The 15,540-nt window shown below is 35.3% G+C and overlaps 1 protein-coding gene across 1 annotated transcript in view; it reads left to right on the plus strand.

Annotated features, from left to right (window-relative positions):
• The first annotated feature begins 524 nt into the window (after positions 1-524).
• LOC112053570 (connectin-like) overlaps positions 525-15,540 on the plus strand; it is a 62,128-nt gene continuing 47,112 nt past the window's right edge. Inside the window, exon 1 of the mRNA XM_024093030.2 lies at positions 525-648. The gene's annotated coding sequence lies outside the window, so the exon portion shown is untranslated. The remainder of the gene's footprint in view (positions 649-15,540) is intronic.

Below are 15,540 nucleotides of genomic sequence, written 5' to 3' on the forward strand. Positions count from 1 at the left end.
TGCTCTTTAGTCATGCCATTTGTTTTCTGATTGTGTAATTGCAGTATGCTCCTTAATAGGAACTCAGCGGCGTCACCGGGGATTTGGGTGAACGCAGAATCATCGCCTGTCGGAGCCCGAAGCATCCTGCCTGATCGTATGCCATGCCATGCCTCAAGTCTAAAACCTTCATGTGTTATGTTACCGGTAACTATACTTTTTAGAGCGGAAATATACTGTTTGGCGAGACATAATAGCAGTAATACTTTTCCGAAAGAGCACTGTCATAGAAAGCTCTACTACTATCACTAATACTGAAAGTCACATGTTAGGAAGTATTTGAAATGATTTCCAAGTTAGTTTTCAGTTTCACTAACTTCAAAAGGCTCTACGCTTTTATGAAAAAGCTCTTCTTGAATAACTACCAAAAGTACCAAAAGCTTAATTTTCTCACCAAGTAATGTATTGTGAAAATTTTGCCCAGCACTGCGCATGTTTGAGGCACAATGCATACGAAGGTTCCAAGTTTAAATTCAGTTGCTTGCCAGCTTTCGTCGGTGACGGATGTGATATCTGTGTTGACTTGCGTAGTTCGGTGGGTAAACTTCGACTGTGCGTGATTGTTTGAACTATCGTGTAGTTATTGTTGTTTCTTTATGGATTGTAAAGGTGAGTTAACGTATTTTTCCTAATTAGTTTTTTTTTACAGTATTTTTATACTATTAGTAATGATATTGTAAAGCAGATTTTTATAATGACTTTGATATTTAATATTGAAATTAATTTTACTTAAACACTTTAATATTATTTTGAAGCCCAGTTACAAGCGTTGAATCGATAATTTTATTCATCTAAGTTGTTCAGTTATTTAATTAGGAAAAATTTTGTATTAATAACCCTTATTTCATTTACATAATTGGTACTCTCTTCAGATATTTTTTATTTTCTATTTTCAAGCAATGACATTTAAAAAAAAATTAACATGGATTTGTGATTACCTATACCTATACCTAATACCAATATATTTGAGACACCTTATACATAGCATTTTTCAAAGTTTACGATTTCTCGTTTTATTTTTATTATTAAGTGCTAATTTTGACTGAAATATGTACCATTTTGTAATCTTCTATAAGTATAAAATGAATGATTCCCAAAAACTTTGGTAAGTTTGGTTTTGGCAACATTTTCTAATGCTTTGATTCGGTAATTATAAAATTTCCCTAAACTATTTGCGCTAGAATAATGTCTCCACGGCTTAGAGTAAACAGCTTCCTAAAACACTTATAAGCGGCGTAACTATAAAATCCAACCGACAAAGCTGTTAAGCCGACCGGGCGTCCGTAATGCCTGTTACATAAACACTTAACTTTAGGTGTCTATGGTCAGTTGAACGTGCCATATTAAGTGAAAATCTTTGCCTCCATATTCAAACGGAATATTAATTAATATTTTCATTGTTCATACGCCTTATCGCCCAGTTGTTATTCCTTTGGTTTTCAATACATCTTGAGTTCGATGCCCAGTAAGGGTAATGGTGTGCACAAGGTTTGTAACTTTGGTAAAAATTGTACGTAACAGGTACGTAATGAATCCTCACGGTATGAATTGAGTTTGAGCATCTATGAAGTGCACACCACTTTATATTTTATACAAGTCATTCCCGTGAAAATACGGGAATATAATATATCCCATAACACTAACAAATAACGTAGCTATCTAGTGGTAAAAGAATTTTGAGAAATTGGTTTAGTATTTCCAGAGAATACCCCATACAAAACCACAAGCTTTACTTTTTTATAATATTAGTATAGATTTATTATTTTCTAAATTGTATCACATAACACAATATGGTGGTAAGGGGTGGTAACCATATTGACCGTGGTTACTCGTAGTTACCACCCTATCGCCAAAGACTTATTATAGTCTAAGATCCCACTATAAGACGACTTGAGGGTATGGGGCCATGAAACCTGACTGACGGGACAAACTACATATTTGCTTAGATCAAACCTCAAGGATCAACTAAACGTATGCGTCCACTTATCCGCGTCTTACGATCGTACGCATTGCATCAAAGGGATTCTTAATTTTACAGTGGATAAAATCCGTTCGATGCATTCCGTACGATGCGGATAAGTGCGTCCACTGTTATACTTGTGTAACTTTCAATATAAAGAATACTAAAATTGATTTGGTGCGATACATCCGATGCAGATCTGTGGACGCTTACCACAAAGGGTTACAAAGCTAAGTATCTGGCGACTGGGGACATTTACTTACCTACTGTCAAAAATTAAAAATAAAACTTTTAAATCTTTAGAGTATGCACTACTACTTGAAACTTGCTAACGGTCCTAACTTGCCTATTGCAGAAGACTCTTAGTTATTCACTAGTAGACGCCGCGCGGTTTCACCCGCGTGGTTCTCGGATAGGAAGACGGGGATAAAATATATCCTATAACTTTCCTCAATAAATTGGCTATTTAATACTGAAAAAATTTTTAAATTGGATTAGTAGTTCCTGAGATTAGCGCGTTCAATCAAACAAACTCTTCAGCTTTATTATATTATAGTATAGATGACAGGCTCTTAGATAATAATTCATTAGATTGAATAAACATTAATATATGATCTGATACGAACTAAAAAAATTAGACTCATACGAAATGAAAAAAAAATAAAGGTTAGTAAGTACTGTTCCATTAAAAAAACAGAGAATTTAAAAGCTTTCATTACATTAAAAACATGAAAGCTAAATATTATTTTCTTAGGTAGGTACTTCATATTATTAATTCAATTTCAGTATTTAAATGAACAGAAAGCTTTTTTAGCCGCCTATCAATAGCAGATCGTTTTCATTTAGTTTCAATTAATTAACCAAACGCCCAAAGGAATTTACGATTCCAGACCAAAAGCTTCGCCCGCTGACCTAATTGGTCTCGAGATCCTATCAAATATTGGAGGCTGTATGATAAATTACAGTCCTGTCAAACAGAGTAACTTGCGTAGATGATTATTGCGGTCTCTACCCTGCCAATAACAGAACGATTTGTATTAGTTTCGATTAATTAGGCACATATCGGGTGGTCATTATTTATGTTTTGGGGCGACTAAGGGCTAAACCATAAATAAAGCCTTAATAGCTCAATGGAAAAGGAACTGGATGGCCAAGAGGTTCTAAATATTGGATAGAAGCTGGCGTTACTTTGCGGAAGTTCATCATGAATCATATAATAATTTATTAATTTTGCTATTATCCGCGAAAAGCCGACGAACCCACTCGACAACGTCACCCAGGTCCGACAAAATACTTTGCAATTGCACGTTGTAGAGTCAACATCTCCTGAGGATGCTCCGATTTCGGGGTGAAACGTACGTAGAGAGCATTTCGTCGGACCTGGGTGACGCTGTCGCGTGGGTTCGTCGTCTTTTCGCGGATAATAGAAAATAAATAAATTATTATACATTCAAGATATTCTAAATTAAATTCCAGCCCTTTGGACTATTTTCGTACCCATTTGCAGGAGCATAGGTTTTTTATTGGTTGAAGAGTCAGTCAGAGTTGGTCATGTTTAAAAGACTCGTTGTCATTGTAGATCACATCTAAGGCTTAAACCACTAATAAAGCCTTCATAACTCCACGGGTAAGTCTGGATGGCCAATAGATCAGTCCTCCTACAACAGGCTTTTCACTTAGTTGAAACAGAAAGAGAATATTCGTTACTGTGCACCTGAACTGGGTCCTAATTGAAATTCAGTGCTGCATACTTTTTTGATAGAAAGTATGTGGCAAAATGCTGAGTTAAAGCCTTTTCTACGCTATGCCTTATAACGCTCCACTGATTAAATGGACAGTTAGGCCATAATATATTTTAGAATTAAATTTTATGAAATATAGCATTACTCATCGATCGTAGATCGTTAGATGGGCCTCAAAACGTCGCGGAATTGTCATTAGTTTCACATTTCATCACTCGTAATACATTATTCATGTTGTGACTTGTGTTTTTACACTTCCAAAATTAACACGAAGGCATAATTAAGGGATTAAAATAAAAAAAAACAGTAAATCTTTTTTTTAATTCCACGTCCACTCACAGCATGCGCTTGTTACTTACATAAGACTTGCGTGCACGTCTTTGGGTAATGACATAAAATTGTGCGTTCTTTAGTATGGAGAGGCTCATCTAACGATTTATACCGATGGCATTACTGAAAAATAACGACCTTTCTTTCTTTCTTACTCTTTAAAGCAAATACCATTTGATTTGTGTACTGACATACTTGTCAGTTACTTGTCCAATATTGTATTGGTTTTAGTACTATAATAACTCAGAATGAGTTTAAAAGTCGGTATTCTAGAATACCAATTCATACATTTAGTAAAATAACACCTCTATAACTATAGTAACACTTCTAAGATATAGTAAGCGTTGCTTTAATTATTAACACGTCCATCAAATCCAAGTAACTTGACCAATATTTCTAATTATAAGGACCGCTCATATCTGACCTGTCAATAACAGAATGCCGTGGATTAGTTGTAATTGATTAGATATTATTAATAATGCTCATTGCAGCGACCTGTTTAGTAAACTGACTTGATTGATTTTGAGTACTATGCATTGGTCTTTGTTGACAAGTGACTAGCTAACCACGGTAGAAAAGCTAATAAACTAAGCGGGAAATTTCATAGGGTTTGGTCAGTCATTCTCTATGAACAATATTTTTTAAATTGCTTGCCATTTTTGAAGATATACACATTATTTTTAAATAATATGTATGAATTAATACCTCGTAGCCTGATAGACTCGTAGCTACGGAGCCTTGTAGCCTTGGAGCCTCTTAGCCTCGGAGCCTTGTAGCATCCTACTAGCTATAGAGCCTCGTAGCCTTGGAGCCTCGTAGCCTCCTACTAGCCTAAGAGCCTCGTAGCCTTGGAACCTAGTAGCCTCGGAGTCTTATAGTCTCCTACTAGCCATAGAGCCTCGTAGCGTCGTAGCAATATCCGCATTGAAGCAGAGTGATGGGTCTAAGCTACCATATCCCCTGTCTTTTAAGGAGGGAGGCCTGGCCGGCCTTCAGTAGGAAGTTAAAATAGGGCTGATAAAAATAATAATTTTATGCTATAGATCGGTTACGTCCCTACAAAATCACCGCAAAAAGTGATCCGTACAATAAGGTACAAAACTGAACGCACTCGTGCACAATTTTGTCTTTAATTCCATTATTTATTTATTTACATATAGTTTTTACACTTCCTGAACGCACAACTGGACATTGTAGACGATATTTAGGTATTATTTTGTTTTTTTAGTTGTCAAGAATTTTATAATTTTTAATTTTAGTATTTAGTTTTTTTTATTTTGGCTATCAATATGGTAGAACATCTTTTGCCCAATCGGCTAGAATTTTACATTTCTATTGAAAATCTTCTAGATATTTTAAAATAAATACTTCTAGAAAGTGTTCTACAATTTGTCTTTATATTAAAGAGCAGGTACAATATAATCCTACCTATTTATTGTTTAAATGGATATTTACTGACAATCTATACTTGTTGTATAGATTGTCAGTTTGATTGAAAGCACGGAACTACTAGTCCTATTTGAAAAAGTCTTTCAGTGTTAGATAGCCCATTTATAGAGGAAGGCTATAGGCTATATTTTATCCCCGCATTCCTACGGGAACGGGAACCACGCGAGTGAAACCGTCTACTAGTGCAGTATAAAAACAGTAAAAATATAATCATAATAAGAATGAACTGAGCAACAAGCCACACTCAAAGAATTTAAAACAATTGGCGATTATTTCTCGTGCAAATTGCACATTCTCCATGCTTGCTGTTATAGGGAGCAATATTTCCCGCGACAGAAAACTTCTATTAGTCGAGATAAGGCGGCACTTACGTAAAGTCCTCGCAATTTCAGAGGCTGTAAATAAAGCGAGGAATACCAGCTGTCCTATCGACGTTTATCAGAGATTACCGCCCGCCCCGGGCCGCTGCAGTCGCAAACTTGACTTTACCTACACTGAATAAAATATTGTCGGCAAATATATATTATTATTTTTATGTTATATAGGTTTGCGCTTGATTATAATCAAGCCTGATGGAAAGTGATTATGAGGTCTACTCGTAAGATAGCGCGCTGGCCTCAAAGATGCCTTTTCTTTACTACAATCACACAGATACTACAATCATTTTCTTTATTACCACAGAACAGATATCGCTAAAAGCTAACCTGATAGTAAGTAATGATGATGATGATGATCACTTTATTGCCCATCTGCCTATCTCAAAAGCGTGTGGAAGTATCGACCTGAAATCAAAAACATATCTTACTCAATGGACCTCATTGAGTAAAATATGGTCCATTGAGTAAGATACTGTCCCTGGAAGCTGTGAAAAAATTAACTATCCTCGAAAAAGTTAATCGAATGGGGAAAATCTAATATTCGATCGAGATGTAAGCTCCAAGTTGCGGCAATCGCAAATATTTTCTCTGCACATTATAAAGTAGATAAAGTTGCCAATGAAAAAGATTGAACGTAAAGCTTATGCGGAAAAATCACCTGCATTTTGTCGTTAAATTAAATCGAGCTATCAATATCACTTACTAGCCGACGCCCCGCGGTTTCATCCGCGTAGTTCTGTTCCTGTGAGAGTACGGAGAAAAAATTATAGCCTATACTCACAAATGACGTGGCTATCTAGTGGTAAAAGAGTTTTTAAAATCGGTTCAGTAGATCAAGATATTAATCCCTACAATGTCACAAACTTTACCTCTTTGTGATATTAGTATACATTCATGAATGAAAAATTATTTATAATATATCTTTGTTAGCCACGTTTCATGGCCCATGGCTAAATAAGAAAGAGCTTAAAGCCATTGTAAGCCTTTGTCGACCTAATCACATTTTTATGTTGATTACAAAAAAATTGTAATCAACTTTAAAATACTGCATATTTTCAGCAGTTTTTAATATTAACACATTGATTTACAGACATACAGAAAATAATGAGCTGTGATAGCCCAGTGGATATGACCTCTGCCTCCGATTCCGGAGGGTGTGGGTTCGAATCCGGTCCGGGGCATGCACCTCCAACTTTTCAGTTGTGTGCAATCGGTGAAGGAAAACATCGTGAGGAAACCTGCATACCAGGGAATTATCTTAATTCTCTGCGTCTGTGAAGTCTGCCAATCCGCAATGGGCCAGCGTGGTGGACTATTGGCCTTACCTCTCTTTTTCTGAGAGGAGACTCGAGCTCAGCAGTAAGCCGAATATGTAAAAAACATTTTGTATAAATATTTTATACAAAATGTTTTTTTTAAAACAAAATACAATAGGAAACATAGGCTTATCCTAATAACTATACAAATCATGTCCATGCTTATCATTACGAATGATTCTTTTTCACCGCCGCATTTAAATTTTTAGTCATTTTAATCTACTATAGATAGATTTAAAGCCGGTTTCGTTCAGTATTCAGCCAGTATTGATTCTATGAATATTTTAAATGGAAGATAAATTGTTATTGAGGGAAATTTAGATAGATTTAGAGTGAAGCTTCCGAGAAAATCACCCTATTTTTAAAGTTAGTAAGTAAACCGAGCAAAGAATAGCAGCCGTCTAGATAGATACTTATCAGAGATGACTTGCTCCGTATCCCTGCAACGGTTAATAATTTTCTTCAAGGTATGCATGGCTGGAAAGTTCTATTGGAAAAGATAAAACGGAGTTTATACAAGTTATTTCTCTTGCAATTTGTTCTTTGCGATGTCCCGAGCGTATACTGCCGGGGTTTTGCGTGGATGTACCGACTTCTTATCTGGGGATATTTTATTTAGCATTTCACAATTTTCGAATTGTCTCTTGACTACTGTCTTACTGTTGAAGTAGTACGACTATTGATCATTTAAATTCTACCAAATTAATAATAATATTTGTAATTTGAAAAGCTTCGATCAATTAAGAAGCTTTCGCTTAACTGTTAGATCAAGAGTCGGATACAGAAGGCAGTGATTCTTGAGGCGGCGCGTATTGTGAGGAGGTTCCTCCCTCTGGAGCCCTGACCACTGGTTGCTTGGGCACTCAAATGACCCTCAGTGGGAGGGTTGAATTTTATTTTATAAATTATTAATAGTGTTTTGTATTTGTAACATTGTTAAAAATTAAAAAAAGAACAAATAAATAAATGAGAGAAAAAATAATATATGTAATATGAAGAAACTAAAATCACTATTATTAAACGAGTCGTTATCAACCCATATTCGTCTCACTGCTGAGCTCGAGTCTCCTATCAGAGTTAGGCCCTAGTCCACCACGCTAGCCCAATGCGGATTGGCAGACTTCACACACGTAGAGAATTAAGTAAATTCTCTGGCATGCAGGTTTCTTGACGATGTTTACCTAATTCATAATATCATTCCTTTTTAATTTTAAAAAAATTAAAAAATTTTATTTTTTAAAAATAATACGAGTATATCCACTTAATAAAAAATTTACAAATATGCTGTTATTATATTCAATGGCAAGTAAAAACATTGTTAACTGCAAAGTTTTAGCTATAAAGTTGGAATACTGCCCTAATATACCACTATAACCACTTTTTAAGACGTATTATAAAAAAATATCCATTTGGAACCTTCTCCATTTTCAAGAAGGTTAAAAATCCTTTCAACATTCATTCATTGCAAAAAGTAAATAAACTACAAAATCCAATAGTCTATAGACATAGTGTTTGCAAATTTGCCTGCAAGTTTTAACTCTCGATAACTTGTTCAGTGCAAGTATAGGGAAAACTACGATTTATCTCAAGATTTTAGTTTTTAATGAGAATTTAAAAGGTTAAGTTGAGTGTTACTTAAGTTCTGAAGTAGTTCTTATTCTGTTACGAAAATAGGATAACGAATGTATTTACAGTTTGTAATGTACTAAGTACGTAATATTTTCCGATGTAGGATTATTAATACTATTTACATAAATGAGATTATAAAAATATTTTATTTATTCTAATATTTATTAAAGTTACGAACTTCAACCTTTTTTTTACGATATCGTAATAAAATGCTGTCTATGAAAAATATGCAAATAACAGCCGAATGAGTATTTGAAAAATATGCGCGATGTCCCTAGGAGTACAATAATAATTATTTTTTACAGTTTTTTAAGATTTAAATGTTTTTTTTTGCATTTTATTAGGAAACATACGTAAAATTCTAACATTAAACTGTCAACAATACAAAGTTAAATTTCATTTTCGAAATTTAAAAATGTACAATATATACCTAGTATACAAAGATGGTCATACCAACAAGAATTGCTTCTTTAAATTATTATAATAGATATAAAATAGCTGTGTAAATTAGTGTAGTTACATGCAGTGTAAATCCTAGCTTACAGAACTAACTCGGGATACAGAATGATATAAATGCTTGGATACTTTTATTAAATAAATAAAGAAACGGGGACACTCAAGGAAAAGTCTCGTGCTTTAGACGGTAAATATAGCGAGCGTGAAATACCAGCTTTCCAACGGACATTTGTCAGAGATTACTCTCAAACCATTCCAGTGGAAAATGGCGGAAGGCACCAGTGTGGAGGAATCTCGTGACGTCACAGTATTGGCTATGAATTCTCTCTGAGACACTTAACTAATATTGCACCGCCGGATGTTTTATTTATAGAGTCGATATATCACCGGCGTGCTACGACACTATTATGTTGCATTATTGTAGCATTAAAGGGACGTTTGTTGAAGATTACAGTTTTATGGGACAATAGCTGACTCTGTGACCTTCGTACCATATAGTAAAACTAGCGTTTTCATACAAAATAACCGTTTTAGTTTAGTTTAGTTATAAGACTATAATCTCACCTGATGGTAAGTGATAAGCTGTTAATCTGAAATGGAAGCGGGTTAACATTTTAGGAGGTGGATGAAAATCCGCACCCCTTTCGGTTTCTACACTACATCGTACCGGAACGCTAAATCGCTTGGCGGTACGTCTTTGCCGGTAGGGTGGTAACTAGCCACGGCTGAAGTCTCGTACCAGACTTGGACCGACTGTTTCGGCTGTTTCTTTGTGTTCTACTTTTTCTTGATTTTGCCCATAAACCTACCTACATATATTATTATAGTAGGTATACTTATAGTTGCTATAGTACTTTGTTGTGGGCTTCTTCTTAACATTGGGCGTGTTTGAAATGTACTAGTAGCTTTAATTTCGAATTTACGACTACAATTTATCACTATTACCCTGAAACTACAAAAAAAAACATTTAATAAATTTAATACTGATTTAAGAAATTAAAATCACGTGTCTCAAAACGGTGAAGGTAAAACATCGTGAGGAAACCTGCATACCAGAGAATTTTCATAATTCTCTGCGTGTGTGAAGTCTGCCAATCCGCATTGGGCCAGCGTGGTAGACTATTGGCCTAACCCCTCTCATTCTGAGAGGAGACTCGAGCTCAGCAGTGAGCCGAATATGGGTTGATAATGATGATGATGATGATGACCGATTTAAAAATAAATTTTTATTATAATTTTTTTTCTGTAAACAGAAACATAAATGGTAAAAAAAAAAAATAGTAGCTCCAACGGGATCTGTGAAAAACTGAAAATCACCCGGACGAAGTCACAAGTGTCAGCTAGTCTATACTAATATATAAAGCTGAAGAGTTTGTTTGTATTTTTGATTGAACGCATTAATCTCAGGAACTACTACTATTTATCGAGGAAGGCTATAGGCTATATATTATCCCCGTACTACTACGGGAACGAAAACCACGCGGGTGAAACCGCGCGGCGTCAGCTAGTATTATAATAAGTATAAATTCAACAAACCTTTCGTGCTGCAAGTAGTTTCTTTGCATTGTTTGACCTAATTAAGCTAAGTTTCATTAATTGACCTCATATTTCAAACATACACAACACTATAATTATTATTATCGACCACATGATTACCTACTTGGTTACTACAACCTTCGTGATAGAGTGATTATCAGATAATAAGTAACATAATCTTTTTATCATGAAAATGGAACCGACTTCAAAGACGTATATTAGTCATTTTGATGTTAACACAAAGTGACTATACCGATTGTCATGAGAATGAAATGGGACTAATCTGTAAGTAAATTCTTTCAAAGAAAAAAAGAATTTTCAAAATTTTTTAATAAATGACTAAGTTATGAGGTAACAAAAATTAAAAAAAAAACATTCGCATCGAATTGAGAACCTTCTCCTTTTTTTAAATTTTTTTGTTATAACTAGTAAGTATGATGTAAAAGACTCATTTTTAACCAAATTTATAAATTCCATGTCCGCCTCTGGGATTTTTTTATTCCTTTCTATTTGACGTGTGAAGATTGTCTTAGTGAATTAGTTACATATTAATCTTTTTAGTTTATTACTACTTAGTATTAGATAAACAAACAGATCTTGTACCTACTTGATGTTAAGTGGAGACCTATCGCCATCTAAACAACACAATGAAAATCATTACAAAAAACTGTACACCACCACATTTTTACGATCGGAACACGCCAATGCTGCGTCGCTACAGATATAAGCATGACGATATTACCTCAAAATAGGGTAAAAAGCTTTTCTCTTGACAGCGGTCAAGGTAGTCTGGCTCAAACCTTTCTATTTCATAAGCATTAGCGAAGTTAGTAGTGTCATTCCGTGTGAGACAAGGGTCAAATGTGAAAATCACATATATACTTAATATCTATACTAATATTATAAAGCTGAAGAGTTTGTTTGTTTGGTTAAACGCGCTAATCTAAGAAACAACTAGTCCGATTTGAAAAATTATTTCAGTGTTAGATAGCCCATTTATCGAAGTCTATATTTTTATATCCGTATTCTTACGGAAACGGGAACCACGCGGGTGAAACGGCGCGGCATCAGCTAGTTGTAAGTAAGTCTGTCTATCTGATTATTACCTTTTCACAGTTAAAACGCTAAACTGATTTGAAATGGCATGGCATAGCTGTAAATTGGACCTTGGAGCAAAATTAAGGCTACTTTTATTTCGGAAAAATAGTTCCTACGGTATTTGTAAAATACATAATTTCATGATTATATAATGATTTATTTATTTTGCCTGAGGATGCTCCGGTTTCGGGGTGAAACGTACGTAGAGAGTATTTTGTCGGACCTGGGTGACGTTGTCGCATGGGTTCGCCGAATTTTCGCGGATGATAGCAAAATAAATAAATCATTATATAATCATGATGAACTTCCGCAAAGTAACGCCTGCTTCTATCCAATACATAATTTCACGCTAAATAAAATCATCACGCTGATAGAAATTCATAAGACCTATAATATATCCTAAGGATTACGACATTTAATATTTTTCATTTTTGCGTCTTTTATGTGAATTTATCTCAGTAATATATTCTCATGCAGATAAATTTAAAATACTAACTTTACCTAAATACTTGTGGTCACAATATTTCATTTAGAAATAGCGACTTCGACATATCTTTGAAATTAAAAAAAAAACATTTAGAATCGAACTGAGAAGTTTTTCTGGAAATACGGTAGAAAACATATTTTTTCTCTTAGAAATGGTCAAGGAATTCCATTTACGTAACATCGGGGAAGTTAGTAGATGTCATTTTGTGGAAGACGAGGGTTGATGCAGGGTCAGGAGTGAAACAGTGCCGGCCCATTTCACCCTATAAAACCAATTATGATAATGTATTCGTATATACATATAGTACCTACTTATAGTTTTTTTTTATTTAAATAATAATATTCTAAAGAAGTAAAATGGTATTACAGGGGTTATATCTCTGGATCCACTGAATCGATTTTGGAAATTCTTTTACCACTAGAAAGCCACGCTATTTGTGAATGTTATATGTTATTTTTACCCCCGTATTCTTACGGGAACGGGAACTACGCGGGTGAAACTGCTGGGCGTCGGCTGGTTATGTATAAGCAAGCGCTTAGCTGCAATCACGCCTGGTAAGCGATGATGCAGCCTATGGTGGAACGTGCTTGCCTAGAAGATGCCTTTTCACCCTTAATATGAAGATATCCATATTAAAGGTAGTGGGAAAAACGTCAAAAATATTAAAAAAAATGTGCAGATATTGTTCGAAACGAGATTTTACAGTGCACATAACAGAAAAGGAAATTAACACCAAAGAAATATTGCATAGATTTTATAACACCATGGAATACATTAAGCCAGTTTGGTGGCTTTGAACTTCTGAAAGTGACCGAGTTAGCGAATACTTTGGAGTTTCACTATGGTAGTTCACGTTCCTGTGAGAATACGGGAATAAAATATTGCCTCTATCACTCACAAATGAGTTGTTAGTAAAACGTGTAGAAATAAGCAAACTAATCATCATTATCGACATCACAGCGTATTTTAATGGCGCTAGACCGTCTTTAGGTTATATAGAGCTCGATTTGTATAAACTCACCACACTGCTCCGAGACGGGTTGGCGGGCTTAGTGATTTTGTCTCTATATCTAATGTCTACGACCATAAATTCTTAAAGTTTCTTCCAAAGCAGAAGAGTGTAATACCGACGACTTCCTAATTCCAAGCTAGGTACTTCTTGGACGAATTAAAAACGCAATATTCCATCCAGGACTCGAATCTAGGACTATATGATCCGAAACCCCTAAAACTAACCACTGAGCTAACGAGAATATAATAATATTAGTTAGGTTTACCCTGTTGTAACCGCCAAAACTTTTACGTGCATTTTCCGTTTTCTTTTTTCTGCACCACTAACTTTGTGTTTTAATGTCTCGGGAGCACTAAGCCGAGGAATAGCGGCGTGTGGTAGATCTTTTTTGCAAGCAACTGCAGGTTAAATGGTAGTTAGGTTAAATCTGCAGTGTTTGTAAAAGGTCGCTTACTTGTACCACTGTATTTAACTAGGGTTGCATGTAATACAGTTTGCCCGGAGTAGCATAAGCCCTCATTCACACGAGATTTTTTTAACATACATTAAAAAAGCATTCAAATACAACAAATGTATTCCCAAAAACAATTCACACGACAGCGTTTTAAAAAAAAAGACGACGCTTTTTTATCGAGCTTTGTTTGCATTAACAATTTTGGGCGTTGAAAATAGACCATATACAACTTCATACTACGCTACGCCCGCCAACGCTGGCTTTTAACGCATCGCTTTTTAACTCTCGTGCGAATGAGGCCTTATAATTATTTTTGCTGTTATTCAGAAGTTATAGCAATGTAAGACATGATAGCCCAGTGGATATAACCTCTGCCTACGATTTGGAGGGCGTAGGTTGTAAACCGGTCCATTGCTTGCACCTCCAAATTTTTAAGTAATGTGAAAGATATTAAATATCACGTGTCTTAAACGGTGAAGGCAAAACTTTGCGAGGAAACCTGCAAACCTGTCAATTTTCTTATTTCTTTACGTGTGTGAAGTCTGCCAATCCGCATTGGGTTAGCGTGGTGGACTGTAACCCCTCTCATTCTGAGAGTATAGACTTACTCAAGAGCTCCCCTAGGAATACGGGGATAAGATAGCTTATGACACTCACAAATAACGTAGTTTTATATTGGTAAAAGAATTTTCAAAAGCGATTTAGTAGATCCAGAGATTATAACACCACAAATTCTACCTCTTTATAACATTAGTGTAGATTAAAATTAAAGAGAATCTAAAAACTATTGAAACTTATTGATAAACGAAGTTTCCATTGTAACTCACCCCGAGGGTAGAACTAAAGTGTTTTATGATAGTTCTTTGTTCGTATACGCTTCGCTAATTAAGCTGAACATGCTTGAAACTTAAATTTGAATCTTACAACGAATTTAAGAGGCGTGCGGAGCAGTTTCCCGGAGTTCATAGTCCCGCGAGATCAAAGTAAAACCTGTTTGTGAGTTACTGGATTGTCTAGTGTGTTATGTGCTCTGTATTTGTACTGCATATCTTCCAATTCAACCGAAGCTCAAAAACTTACAACACAAAGCAAACAAGTGTCTTAATAATTAAACTCAATACATAAATCATTATTCATCATCATCATTAACGAACCATTTTCGGCTCACTGTAGAGTTCGAGTCTCCTCTTAGAAAAAGAGGGATTAGGCTTTAGTCCAACACGCTGCCTGGCGTAGGTTTGAATCAGGTCCGGGGCATGCACCTCCAACTTTTCAGTTATGTGCATTTTAAGAAATTAAATATCACGTGTCACAGATGGACAAACATCGTGAGAAAACCTGCATACCTGAGAATTTTATCAATTCTCTGTGTGTGTAAAGTTTGCCAATCTGCATTGGGTCAGTATGGTGGACTATTATCCTAACCCGTCTCATTCTGAGAGGAGACTCATGCTCAACAGTAAGCCGAATATGGGTTGTTAAAGAAGAAGAAGCTTATCCTCAATACATTGCTTAGGGATTTTCAACTTTGGATCCTCAATAGCTCAACGGTAAAACGGTCGAACTTAACACCGAGGATTTGTGATTCGATTTTCGCCCCATTAGACTATTGTCGTAACCACTAATAATAAATAAAGGATTCTAGTAAAGGATCC

Source organism: Bicyclus anynana, chromosome 16 (assembly GCF_947172395.1).
Source record: "Bicyclus anynana chromosome 16, ilBicAnyn1.1, whole genome shotgun sequence".
Lineage (NCBI taxonomy): Eukaryota > Metazoa > Arthropoda > Insecta > Lepidoptera > Nymphalidae > Bicyclus > Bicyclus anynana.